Raw genomic sequence first — 14899 nt, 5'->3', positions numbered from 1 at the left:
TACTCTAAAAATGGGTTTGGTAGAGAATAGGTAATCAGTGCCACAGGGGGCATTCCTAATCAGACCCACATGTGATAGAGAAATTCTTGGGGCCACTTATTGATACCAGGCTTGGGTATTGGGAGTTTCTTTATTGAGACCAGAAATTAGGACTTGGCTATCTGAAGCAGCAGAAAAGGGGGTGACTCAGGCTACAGCACTCAGCCAGGAGTTTCATCCAATTAGAAACTGCAAACATTAACTCCTTGACATAGAGTTAATACAGGTCAGAACAGTGTTAAAGTCCAAACCTGTCCGACTTTACCTATGTGCTTTATGGGCATTAAGACCATTTAGCTTAAGTGACTCCACATTACAGTCTTATCATTATAACTATCATCAAACATATACAAGTTACAATGATCCCACTAGGCACAGGATGATATATAGAATGATGTGTAGGTCAGTTTGGCAAAATGTCAAGTTCAAGATGGTAGTGATGTATAATTGACCTGGAAAAAGAGGTCAGAACCAGATTGAGAAGAGTTTTAGATCTCAAATAGTGGATTTTGCATATCTTCTGGGAGCAACTGAAGCTTCTTGAGCAGGAAGCAATATGGTCAGATTTGTGTTTTAAGAACATTAACTTTGCTTGTCTGTAGACAATGAACTTGTAGCACATATAGACTCTGCACTCACTCCCGCAATAGGCACTCAGACTAACAGCTCAAGTTCTCTCAGAGCTCTAGGGTGTTGCATGCAGACATCAGAAGGAGCTACATGACTTTGATCCCAAATGTCCCCATGATTGGAGCAAGTCCAAACTGGTTTCCCCATTGCTGTACCTGGAACCTGAGTCTGTTGTTCTGATGAGATGCCACCCTTCCTCCCCCCATCCGCCACTCCAACCCCCCCCCCCCGCCTTCTCTGGACTTTCAGTTTTATGCAAAACAACTTACATAACAGCTTCTTGAGACTGTACCTCCCCTGAGACTCCCTCCTTGTTGAAATATATTATTTAATCCTGCTTCCCTCTGTGCCTCTTGGACACTCCAGGTCTCCATGCTACATGGTCCTCCAAGCGGCAATTCCTTTGCCTCCATTAAAGATCCTAGTTTTTGCTACTTTGGTAGTCTTCTTTATTTCAGGTTGGCAAGGGGTAACCCTAAGATGTTGGGGGTTTTCTTTAGTGCTATCATTCATAAGCCCCCATCTTCTATGTTCCCCTTCAATATTATTTACTCAATTAAAGTCTCCCCAGTATCATTTAAACAGCTGAGATCTACTTAGTATCAATTAACCAAATAAAATCAATAAATTTATTTTTCCTGAGCTGGTACATTAGAGAGAGTGATGATTCTGTAGTCAGAATTTGAATTTCAGCTCTGACACTGGCATGTATGATCTTAGTGTGATCATACCCTGTCCTGTGTGACCAAATCTCTGCTGCTCTCTGGTCCTCAGAATTCTCATCTATAAAACGAGAGGCTTTGACTAAATGACTTCTTAGGTCCCTCTTACCCCAAAACAGGCCCATTATGACTAGAAATGCCCTAACATAGGGGTAAGTATTTTAAGTTCTTAAAGCATTGGTCATGTCTACCAAGTGTGGAGTGATGCTTCTTATGGCCAAGTTATATCTCTCATTATTTTTCCTTTCTGGCACAGATAAAGAAAATTCTTTGAGATTCCAAAGCAATCCAACTCCTAGTCCCTAGGGAAGGCTATGGAGATAAACTCCCTGGGATTCTCTTCCATTGGTTTTATAAAGTTCAAACAACATTCTCTAATAGCAAGTTCATTTTATTCTTTGGAAAGTTCCTAAGAGAAGGAGCACATTCCCACACACCATAGCCTCAGAATCCAGTATAAGGAATACAAAGAGTCAATTTACTGCCAATTCCAAGCATGGACTGCTCCCAGGAGTTTTTTACAACTTAAATGACTGTCCTCGGCGTTACAGACAAATTATTCAAGATTGCTTTCATGCAAAGAATGGCTTAAAAAACACCCTGTTATTTTAAGTGAAATAATAAGCATCTAATTCCCCTCTTGCCAGTGCCCCACCCCACCCCTGGCCACTCAAAAGACCTTGTCAAAATGCTCCTGAAGATTTGTAACGTGCTAGTCTCCACCTTAATATCTGCAGCTGTTAAGTTTAGAAACCTCTCTCCCTCGTTTCCAGTTTGTTCACATCAGGGAAACCTTGGTTCTCCCCCCAAATTTCATGGCAAAGTTTGAAAAGAAACTACTTTGATATGTTCAGACAAAATAAAGCAAGGAAGTGAAAAATCCAGCATTTTTCACTTTGAATTTTATTCTTTTATATAAGAACTCTTTTCACACTCAGACTCCAGTAAAATGTTTATGTTCCAGTCTTCTAGGGTTGGTCCTAGGTAAAATGCAAAGGAGACAAAATTTGTCACAGGTATGCTTTTATTCAGAGCAGCAACTGGGATTTCTAGCCAGGGAGGAGTCTATCTGGAATAAGGAAGGGAGAGGGGGTGTTGACCTTCACCTTCCTTGCAACCCTAATGGGTTTCTAGAGAGCCACTTGAAGTCATGGAGTGGGGTGTGGGGGAAAATAGAGGGGAGAAGGAGTGAGAAAGGCAGGGAGGATGATGTCCCCAAGGTGTTGAGCCCAGCATAACCAACAGCCCTCAACTCCTCCCCTTCCCCAAGGATAGCTGGGAGGGAGGCGAATGGGGTGGTGGTAGAAAGAGTGGCAGCCTTGTCCACTCTTGGCCACAAGAACATGAATGCGGGTCCAAACTGTCGGGTCCTAATGGTGATCAATCCCAGGGAGGAAGCAGGGACAGTTGTTGCAAATTTAGGACTAAGGGTACAAGGGTAGCAAGAAAGATGGATCCTTCAATTTGTGCCCCCAAGTCCTCACCTCCCCTTGGTGTCTCCTACCTGTAATCCAGATTCCTTTGCTGCCTCCCCCCTCCTTGATGTTGCTATGGCAACCCATCTCCTTGTCCTCTGAAGCAGTTTTCTGATTCTAAAGCTTTTGAAGTTATTCTAGCTATAGCTGGATGTTGAAAGCTGAAAGGAGTGTTTTCTGCCTCAGAAATTTATGCTTTAGCCAGGGCTCGCTAGGTACTGGCACAGAGTGCATATAATGATAATCATTTCCACACCTCCTAGGTAAGTACAACTGTAAACTTTGGAACAGAATCTTTTTGGAGTCATCTGAGATATAGATATAGATGAATGGCAGCCCACATTTGCTAAGGCTTTGCTTCAAAAAAAGCTTTGCTATGAAATTTGGGTGCAAATAGCAATTGTATTTATTGTACTGCTAGGACAGAGGAATTAAGAAAATAGACTTAAAGGTATTTGGAGCTGGAAAAGTTAGGGTTAAACAGTTGGAAGCCCCACCCATATTCAACAAGTGGTTTGGGAAAGAGGTGGATGATGCCCTTACCGGCAGGGCAGTTTTTATAGTATCTAAAGCCAGTAGCTTAATATCTGGTGACTGATAAATGGCAGGATAAAATGGCATCCTCTTAAATTTTAGTGCCTGGGGTAAAGACCTGTTTGCTTCACCCTAATTCAGACTCTGTTTTTACTTCTCTTTCTTTAACCATCTCCCACATACTGACTTCATCTCCTAAACCTCTCCAGAGCCCAATTCTCACATGCTGGCCTCTGGCTACCCCATTTTTCCACCTTTTCCTCTTTATCTCCTTCAACCATCTCCCACTCCTCAACCAGTACCAGCTTGTCCAAAAACACATCTATTCTTTTATATGCTAAGCTCAGATAGTAGGAAAACATACCAAATAAACAAATTCACGCTATAATAGTGCTAAAACTTGGCTTAACTGTGCTAGGAATTTTTGCTTTTTAGAGAGATTTCCCTTTTATTCCAAATGAATCTCTAATAGATAGAACTTGACACAATAGGAGGAAGATATTTTAGGAAGGGGTCCCATAAGTTATATCTTTGCTGTTGTTCAGGCCTGTCCCCATGGACCATTGCACACCTGGCCCTTTTATCTTCCACTGACTCTTGAAGTTTGTCCAAATTCATGTTCATTGTTTCCATGATATCTATCTATCCGTCTCATCCTCTGCCATCCCCTTCTCCTTTTGCCTTCAATCTTTCCCAACATCAGGGTCTTTACCAATGAATCCTGTCTTCTCCTTATGTGGCCACAGTATTTAAGCTTCCACTTCAGTATTTGACCTTCCAGTGAATAGTCTGAATTAATTTCTCTAAGTTTTGACGGATTTGATCACCTTGCTGTCCAAAGGGACTCTCAGAAGTCTTTTCTGGCACCACAATTCTGTGGCACTTAGGTTTCCTCGTAGTTCATCTCTCACAGCCATACATTGCTACTGGGAAAACCATAGCTTTGACTATACAAGAAACCTCTTACTCTTCCTATGCATTAAATGCAGCCTTTTCTCTGCAATCCTTCAGACTTTTAAGCGACTTTGAGAGCCATTTTATCCTTTGGTCTCTAGACAAGACCACAGATGAACCACGAATAGATGAAAATGAACCCATTTTAAAAAGCCTTCAGGAAAGAGATTTTGTAATTTATTCCAATAATGGGCAGCCTTTCAGTGCTCCGTGGACAGAGCAACCGGTGTCAAGAAGACCAAGTCCAAATCCTGCCTCAGGCTCAGCGGTATGACCCCAGGCAAGTCACTTGACCTCTTTTTGCCTCAGTTCCTCATATGCGAAATAGAGGTGATAATAATAGCACCTATTTCCCAAGGTTGTTATAAAGATCAAGAAAAAATATTTGTAAAATGCTTTGCAAACCTTCAAGTTTTATATAAATGCTAGTTTTTAGTATTATTACGTAAAATTATTCTTCCTTATGCTCAACCTAAATATTTCATTTTTCAGGTTATGTTTCCTCATGATCTTTCTTCCGTATGCGAGCAAAGACCATCTGGGTCACTATTGTCTTCAGAGTCCAACGCATACTCAAGGATCACTGTCAAATTCTCTCAGACTTTTCTTCTTTTTCCATTTTATTTTTCAATAAATAAGCATCTCTTTCCTCTCTCTCCCACACTCCCCCAATTTAAAAGAAAAACAATCCCTGTAACACATTCCTACATTGTCCTGACTGAAAAAGTGTAGATCTCATTTTTCAGCCTTCTGTTCTTCAAACTAATAAACTCATATCCTTTTCTTCCTCACTCATTTCACTCTTTTGGTTTTCGTTACTAAGGGTTTACCATGGGCTAGTCAGTCAACAAAAAATTTATTAAGCACTTATGTGCCAGGCACTATACTAAGTACTGGAATTGCAAAGAAAGGTAAATAAATATCCCTGCCCTCAAGAAGCTCACATTCCAATAACATACAAACAAGTATGTAGATGCAAGACATATACAGTATAAACGGGACGTGATTTTAGAAGTGGACAGAGAAAGGCTTCTTGCATAAGGTAAGATTTGAATTGAGTCTGTAAGGAAGCCAGGAGGTGGAGGGTGAAGCTTGAAAGACAGCAAGGGAAAAGGAAATGTAATGTCACCTTTGAGCAACAGCAAGAAGGCCAGTGTCACTAAATCTCAGAGTACATGAAGGTAAGGGAAGCGTAAGAATGGAAAAGTAGTAAGCAACAGGTTATGAAGGGCTTTAAAAGTCAAAGTGAGGATGTTTTGTTTGATCTTGGAGGTCATAGGGAACCAATGCAATTTATGAATATAGGACTGACATGATCAGATATCCATTTCAGGAAGATCGCTTTGGAAGCATAGTGGAGAATATAATGGATTGGGGAGAGACTTGAGGTAGTACAGTGCATAGAATACCTGACCTGGAGTCAGGAAGACCTGAGCTCAAATCTAGCCCCAGATACTAACTAGCTGCATAACCCTGAGCTATCTGCCTCACTTCCACTATATGTAAAATGGGGATAATAGGGAGGCAGAGCCAAGATGGCAGCTGGAAAGCAGGAACTAGCATGAGCTCCCCACCAAAAACCTATAAAAAATGGCTCTGATCCAATTCTAGAACTGCAGAACCCATAAAATAGCAGAGGGAAGCAGGAATCCAGCCCAGGACAGCCTCCATGGTCTCTGGGTAAGGTCTATCCTGCATGGGGCTCAGAGAGGAGCGGAGCCCAGCATTGGCAGCATGGACCAACCAGACCAGGAGCCAGGCAGAATGTGCCCTAGCACCCTGAATCAGTGAGCTGCAGCAGTTACCAGACTTCTCAACCCACAAACACCAAATTCAACAGAGAAGGTTAGTGGGAAAAGCTGCGGGAGTGGAAGGAGTTCGGGGTTCGGCTACCGCCCCAGGGGCAGCAGAGGTGGGGCAGCTACAGAAGTACAACTGCAGTTGCTTCTGGTCCCAGGCCCACCTGGTGGGAAGAATTAAGTGACGGATCAGAGCAGGAGTGAAGAGCTTGCTGAAGATCTAAGTCCAGTCCGGGTTGGGGGTTCTTGGGGAAGGAGGAGTGCTGGTGTGGCAGAGCTGGTGCATCCCCCCAAGTTTGGAACACAGTACTCTTTACTCTACAAGCAGTCATACCCTGATGAAAAACTCAAGGGTCAAGTAAGTTGGCTGGGAACATGGCCAGGCAATGAAAATGCACCCAGGTTCAGTCTCGATTTTGGAATCTTTCTTTGGTGACAAAGAAGACCAAAACATTCAGCCAGAAGAAGTCAACAAAGTCAAAGAGCCTACAACAAAAGCCTCCAAGAAAAACATGAACTGGTCTCAAGCCATGGAAGAGCTCAAAAAGGATTTGGAGAAGCAAGTTAGAGAAGTAGAGGAAAAATTGGGAAGAGAAATGAGAAGGATGCGAGAAAACCATGAAAAACAAGTCAATGACTTGCTAAAGGAGACCCAAAAAAATACTGAAAAATACGCTGAAGAAAACAACACCTTAAAAAATAGACTAACTCAAATGGCAAAAGAGCTCCAAAAAGCCAATGAGGAGAAGAATGCCTTGAAAGGCAGAATTACCCAAATGGAAAAGGAGGTGCAAAAGACCACTGAAGAAAATACTACCTTAAAAATTAGATTGGAACAAGTGGAAGCTAGCGACTTTGTGAGAAATCAAGATATTATAAAACAGAACCAAAGGAATGAAAAAGTGGAAGACAATGTGAAATATCTCATTGGAAAAACCACTGACCTGGAAAATAGATCCAGGAGAGAGAATTTAAAAACTATTGGACTACCTGAAAGCCATGATCAAAAAAAAGAGCCTAGACATCATCTTTCAAGAAATTATCAAGGAGAACTGCCCTGATATTCTAGAGCCAGAGGGGAAAATAGAAATTGAAAGAATCCACAGATTGCCTCCTCAAAAAGATCCCAAAAAGAAAACTCTTCGGAATATTGTCGCCAAATTCCAGAGCTCCCAGGTCAAGGAGAAAATACTGCAAGTAGCCAGAAAGAAACAATTTGAGTATTGTGGAAAAATAATCAGGATAACACAAGATCTAGCAGCTTCCACCTTAAGGGACCGAAGGGCTTGGAATATGATATTCTGGAGGCCAATGGAGCTAGGATTAAAATCAAGAATCACCTACCCAGCAAAACTGAGTATCATGCTCCAAGGCAAAATATGGATTTTCAATAAAATAGAGGACTTTCAAGCTTTCTCAGTGAAAAGACCAGAGCTGAATAGCAAATTTGACTTTGAAACACAAGAATCAAGAAGCATGAAAAGGTAATCAAGAAAAAGAAATTGCAAGGGACTTACTAAAGTTGAACTGTTTTGTTTACATTACTACATTGAAAGATGATGTGTATGATTTATGAGACCTCAGTATTAGGGTAGCTGAAGGGAATATGCATATATGTATGTGTATATATATATATATATATGTATATATATATGTTTATATATATATGTATATGTGAATGTGTATGTATGTATATATGTATGTGTATATATATATAGAGAGAGAGAGAGAGCAGGCACAGGGTGAGTTAAAGATGAAGGGAAGATATCTAAAAGAAAGAAAATAAAATTAAGGGATGAGAGAGGAATATATATTGAGAGAGGGAGATAGGGAGAGATAGAATGGGGTAAATTATCTCACATAAAAGTGGCAAGAAAAAGCAGTTCTGTAGGAAGAGAAGAGAAGGCAGGTGAGGGGGAATGAGTGAATCTTGCTCTCATCCAGATTTGACCTGTGGAGGGAATACCATACATAGTCAATTTGGTATCTTACCACACAGGAAAGAAGGAGGAAGAAGACAAAAAAGTGGGGGATGATAGAAGGGAGGTCAGATGGGGGTGGAGGTAATCAAAAACAAACACTTTTGAGAAGGGATGGGGTTAAGGGAGAAAATTCAATAAAGGGGGATAGATTAGGAAGGAGCAAAATACAGTTAGTCTTTCACAACATGAGTATTGTGGAAGGGTTATACATAATGATATGCATGTGGCTTATGTTGAATTGCTTGACTTCTTAGGGAGGGAGGTTGGGAAGGGAAAAGGGGAGAGAATTTGGAACTCAAAGTGTTAAAAACAGATGTTCAAAAACAAAGAAAAAAGTTTTTGCATGCAACTAGAAAATAAGATACACAGGCAATGGGGCATAGAAATTTATCTTGCCCTACAAGAAAGGAAGGGAAAAGGGGATGGGAGGCGAGTGCGGTCATAGAAGGGAGGGCTGACTGGGGAACAGGGCAACCAGAATATACGCCATCTTGGAGTGGGGGGGGTAGAAATGGGGAGAAAATTTGTAATTCAAACTCTTGTGAAAATCAATGCTGAAAACTAAATATATTAAATAAATTTTTTAATGGGGATAATAATACCCACCTCTCGGGGTTGTTGTAAGGATGAAATGAAATAATAATTGTAAAGCGTTTAGCCTGTGCCTGTTACAAAGCAAGTACTATATCAATAGTGGCATTGTTAGTATTATTATTGCACAAGTTGGCTATTGTCCTTCATTCTTGAAGAGGATCAAAATGACATTACTATGTTAGACTCAAACTACAATGCATCTGACTGGCTGATCAGACCAATACAAGCTTGGAATGCTCTACCACAGGTCGGGCACAAATAGTCCACATGAACATTTGGGGTAGATTCACTCATATTAGATTTGATTGTATATTTTATTTCTCTTACCATGTTATTATTAATATTGTTAAAATTATTAATTATTAATTTTATTAATTTTATTTTCATTATTAAAATATGATAACACCTTTATAAGGTACCATCCTATTTAAAAAGCTCCTTAAGGGCAGAAATATGTCTCATTCATCTTTGTATCTCCAGTACCTAACACAACGATGTTTGATAAATGAACAATTGCCAAATGCTTTGCTATTATTTCTAAAATGGATTCAAACCTCATTATATTAGGCTTTTTGAAAGTGTATGATAATATGCTTCTGCTCTTTCTTCTCCAAAGTACTAAAGAAAGTCTTTCACAACTATTCAAATCCCGATATGCATTTCATATTTGCATATTTATTCTTTCCCAAATCAGCCATTCTGTGTAGATCTCAAATTAATCTTATTTATTGATTTCCATCCATTTCGCCAAATGAATAAAATGTCACAATGTCAATTCCAATTTCCAAAACCGGCAACAGTTGAGGGAAGTACTTTCTTCAGATCAATACCTCCTCCCAATCTGACACTGAGTTATTAATATCTACTTGGTGTATGATTTCTTTTTAAGATATGATGAGCCAATAGAACTAAAATAGGTGGATATTAAGTTGGCCATTTTTCTGAGAAAAGGTTATATGGCCTTAAATCAAACACCTGACCAAGGAGAGAATATGCTATTTATTTGCTACATTTCCATTATCCACTTAGTTTGTTATGCCATTGCAGAAAGAAATCAAGTCCATCTAGCAGGATTTGTTCAGATGAATCATGCTACCAACCATTTATCATTATGTTATTTTTTTTTCCTCAATGATTTTGGATCGAATACTTTGCTAGTCATACCAGCAATTTACCAAGCTTATTAGAAGTCATTTACAGGCCTATGATTATCTTGCTGGAATCTCCTCTTAATACATGAAAAAGGTTTTAAATTTGTTCTAAACTTGAAATTCCAACCATTTCTCCAAGCACCTAATATGATTTTCAGTAGTATAGCCAGGACTAGTTGTTAAAGGAAATATAGCTTGGTATAAGATAAGCAAGATGTGTACCAGCTGGCTTCTAATTGTTAACTTTTCGTTTTGAGCATTTGCACCTTGTAAATCAGGTCTTGATTTATTGTTTTGCTGATCATATAGACTCAAAGTGATGGAGAAAATGTTAATGATGCAGATTAAACTTAGAACTCTGTCATGGGTGCATTTAATTTTCCAGAGACCTGGAAAACATTTACCAGGACACCACTGGATAGAAGGTTCATTAAACTGAAGCAATATAGGAGCTCTAACTCTATATTTCTATGCCCCACCTTTTTATCCTAATATTGAAAGAAATTGAGTTCATTAGGAAAGTTGCTTCCCATCTCAAGGTCTCAGTTTAAGCTCTAAAATAAGAGGGCTGAATTAGATAATCTGAGATCCCTTCTAGCTCTAGTGTGTATACCCCAACCCACTTATTTTATAGATGAGAACACTGAGGACTGAAGAAGAGACGATATTTAAGATTGCTTCCAGCACCAACATTCTGTGATTCTGAATACATCTTTGTGACTTCCATTTCCCCTAACAAGGATCCTCTTCTCTTGGTGCCCTCATTCTCAAGGACCTAGTCTATGTCCCATTCTGTCTTATTTTCAGTTCCATAAATTCAACAAACACTTAAACTATCTCATAATTAAAGAGCTAGCAGGTAGTGGTTTTTGGTGTGTTCCCTTAACAGAGATATTAGTGCTTTGAAAGGAGCCTTCCACAGGGAAAAAGAAGAGGAGGGATAGGGAGACCAACCCCATTGTGCCCCATTTTTCTTCTTCCTCCTAACCTTTTATTCCTCACTCTGCTGCTGTAAAGAAAGGTTCTCCCAGGGAATCTTCCAAACACCCAGGTCCATCAAATTGCTTTCTTCAGAGAGAATATATCAATGGCACACCAGCTCTGAAAGGTTGCCAACCCATCTGTGAAGACTGTCTCTTCCCTGGGAAGGTACTTAAATTAATAAAATTTTCCTAAACCAAGATATAACTTCTGTCCCTGGAACTAATCTGTTCTGGCAGAAATCTCAGGGCATCAGGAGAAAAGCTGAGCTCTCTTCTGCTTCAGAGACCCCATAAATATTCCTTCAATTGGGCTGGTTCATTAGGATAACACGATGCACCTGCCTTCACCCTTAGCATCAGCTAAGAAAACACAGCTGCTTTCTCTCAGTATGGTCAAACTTGGGAGAAGCCCCCATTCACCAGCTTCCTCAGGAGTCCCAGACCTATAAGTTCCAAATAAAAGCCAAATCAGGATTTAATATAACCTCACACGAATGTCTGGAAGCACCACCAGCAGCTGTCTCCTTAGGTCACTGCCAACGGCCTAGAAATTAGCTGCACCATTGACCCTAAGTTGAATATTCCTCCTCCACCCACCCATGAAGTGTCCAAGTCACAATATGGTGCTTCCTGTGTTCTAGTGAGCCACTCCCATAAAATGATCCCATTGGGGAAAATCAGAATACCAGGAAGAATTAAAGAAAAGGGTAGTGGAGTCATCCAAGTCATAAAGGTATGGCCAAGTCACAGATGTGCATATACATATTTCCAAGAGAATCTTTAAAGCAACAACAACACTAATATAGGGGTAGTCTTGCATTTATTCAGGAATTTGCCAAGCTGGAGGGATAAGGTTGGGGAAAAAATAGAGGAAAAAAATACTAATTCAGGCCAGGGAGATAAAGGGAGGATATGATCCATATTCATCTGCAACTCCACAATTTTTTGTCAATCTACCTTTCTTCATTTTCTTCCTCTCCTTGTACACATAGCATCATGGGAAGCACAATTCCATAGACAGCTGAAAGCAATCTTAGAGGTCCCCTCTCTCCATTTTATCTAGGAGGAAACTGAGGCCCATAGAAGGCAAATGCCTGCCCAAAGTCACTTAGGAAGTAAGACTCAGAGTCAGGATACAACTGGGGTCCTCCAAGTCCAGAGCCAGAGTTCCTTTCACAGCCTCATGGATATTTTTGTTTTCTTTGGTCTTTTAAATAGCCACAGTCTCTTGAATCTGTCACTAAAAGTTTCACAAATCCATAAACAGTATCCCACAAGTCTGTGGTCAGTTTTTTAAAGAAAAGAGTCAGCATTTCTGACCTCATCCAGAAACTGGCCCCACCATTGTGGAGCAGGAGTAAAATTTTGAAGATGTATATATTTTATCTTTCAATATATACAGAAAATATAGGCCTCCTCTCTTTGTTATATGCTCCTCCTATCCCCACCTTCCCATTCAAGAAATCTGAGGTTGTCACTGCAAAAAACTTGAAGACACAAAAACAGGGTACCAGAACTAAAGCCGAAATTGATCTCAATGGCCTACTGAGTTAATGTATCTGAGCCAACAATAGGAATGCCACGAATTCAAAGACAAGATTTGAAAAATGAGTAATCAGCTCAAATAACCCAAGTGTCTATCAAACTGTTAATGTTATCTGTGCTGGCCTTCATACATGCTATTATTCAATAACACGAGCTCTCAGTTCCTGAACCCAAACTGAATTCCCACCCACAATGAATGACATTAATGTGGCACAGATCTTGTTCCAAAGATTGCTGTAACGTCTATTTGGAATAAGAAAGTAGAGCAGGTCTGCTTCCTAACCCACAAAGCAGTTCTGTGCTAACAAGTTCATGGACCAAAATAACCTCTTGTTTTCATAGACTGTTATATCTCCAAAGGGCCTTGGCAGACACTCGTTAAATCGAACAATACTGAATAAGTTATTTAGGGACACAGTAGAAACTGTTTTCACTGACTCTTTAAGAAGTTGGACTGATACTTACCTTTCCCAGATAGCTATTGGTGCTGTCCAGACAGCAAAGGGGACTTGATATGAGATGGTTTCTGAAAAGGTTTTCAGTCCTGTGTTGCTATGATAATTCAGATAGGTGTCCTTAGGATTAGAAGTTGTGCCTAGGACTAGGACAGAGTAAAAGCAAAAAATAGAAATTGGAAGGGAGAAAATGAAGGCAGATGTTATCTGCATCCAGAGAAAGAACTGATAAATAGAACTATGAATAGAATGATTTTTATATAATATAGATATATGTGTCTAATGGTAGCCATCTCTAGGGTGGGAATGGGGTGGAGGAAGTAAGAAAAAAAGGGAAAAAGTTACATGGTAACATTATATATTTAAAAGGAATAGCAAGTTGTACATAATAGATTTACAGTTTCGTGTACAATAATCTTTTTTATTATACTATGTTATGGAAATGCTTGTTTTATTCCAAAAATTTTTTAAGAGAAAAGAAACAAAGTGAAGGTCTTTGTGTGACAGCATTTGGTACCTTGAGGCAGCCAGTGAATATTAATTCACTAAATGAAATTATTTGTGGGAGTCAAAGAGTAAGTAGGGACCTAGAAATCCTGAGAAAAAAAACATTGGACAAACTTGGATTTAAAAACACAAAATTCATAAAACACAGATGCTCAGAGCTCTGGACTTGGAATCAAGAAACCTGAGTTCATTAAACTTTTCTGAGCCTAACAGAGTGGTTGCTTCCTTTGTAAAATGAGGATAATAATCCTTGCGCTACCCACCTCTTGAGGTCAGTTGTCTGGAAAAGGCTTTACAGACCCCTCGAAGCTCTATATAAACATGTTAAAGGCAGAATTGCATAATGCTTAGAGATCTGGCCTCAGAGCCAGGAACTTTCAGATTTAGGGAGTATCTAGAGATACACCTCTCATCAATACTGGCTTTGTAACCCTGGGCTTGTCACTTAATTTCTTGCTACTTTAGGTGACTATCTAAGACTACTGGGTGCAGAACAGGTACAGACCTGCATTGTCCTAGCTGGTTTTCTCGTCTGGGGGTTCCTTCTACCACTCCAATCTTTATCTCTTTTATTATTAGCTGAGATAGTATTCTCTTGGGCTAGGTCAGACAAGCTAGGTTGGGTCAAGTCACAATTTCTCCTTTTCTCTCATTTTCCCCAAGGTTAAAAATGTATATTATCAGCATTCCAAGGGACTCATGATGAAAAATGCTATCCACTGACAGAGAGAGAACTAATGAGCCCAGTGTAAATTTAAATATAATTTTTTCACTTTCTTGATTTTTCTTGCTTGGGGGTGGGTGGAAACATGGTTAATATGGAAATATGTTTTGCATAATTTCACACATATAATTGATATCATATTGCTTGCCTTCTCAATGAATGGGGGAGGGGCTGGAGAGAGGGAAAGAATTTGGAACTAAAATTTTTTTAAAACAATGTTAAAAATAAATATTTTAAAGTGTGTATTATACAGGGTTTTAATTAGCATCTCTCTTTTTGCTGATGAAAGTAATGGGCTGTAAGCTTTTTTAGGCACAACTTGCAGATATAGACATATAACTAAAACACTTTAAATAGTAGGATGCTTGGGAACCAATATTAATATTCCTGTTTTCCCATGGAAAGCAGGACAACTTAACTATTGCTGTCAAAGGAGATGAATCAGTAGTTTTACCATTCCAAGAACCTTCAGTCACTTCAATTACACCATCCAGCAGCTTCCTTTTTTTTTTAAAGCTAGACCTCACTGGTTGGAATTGGAAGAGGAAAAAAAAGTTTTTCTTTATTTTGGTGTGGGTTAAGGGATGAAAAATTATTAGCTATGGTTGGGTGGTGTAGCATTTAAGTGAAATAGGTGTCAGCTGTTCTTCTCAGGGTCAACTATTTCATATCTTCCATGAATATAAGGATGGGAGCTGTGGGCCTGTGTCAGCCAGTCATTGGCTAATCAAATCCCTGGAGTCTACAGAGTTCAAATGAGATGAGGCAATTTGGAAACCAAATGCATTTGGGAGTTAGGGTGTGA

This window comes from Trichosurus vulpecula, chromosome 1 (genome assembly GCF_011100635.1).
Source record: "Trichosurus vulpecula isolate mTriVul1 chromosome 1, mTriVul1.pri, whole genome shotgun sequence".
Classification (NCBI taxonomy): Eukaryota; Metazoa; Chordata; class Mammalia; order Diprotodontia; family Phalangeridae; genus Trichosurus; species Trichosurus vulpecula.
Note: the sequence above shows the minus strand (reverse complement) of the source record.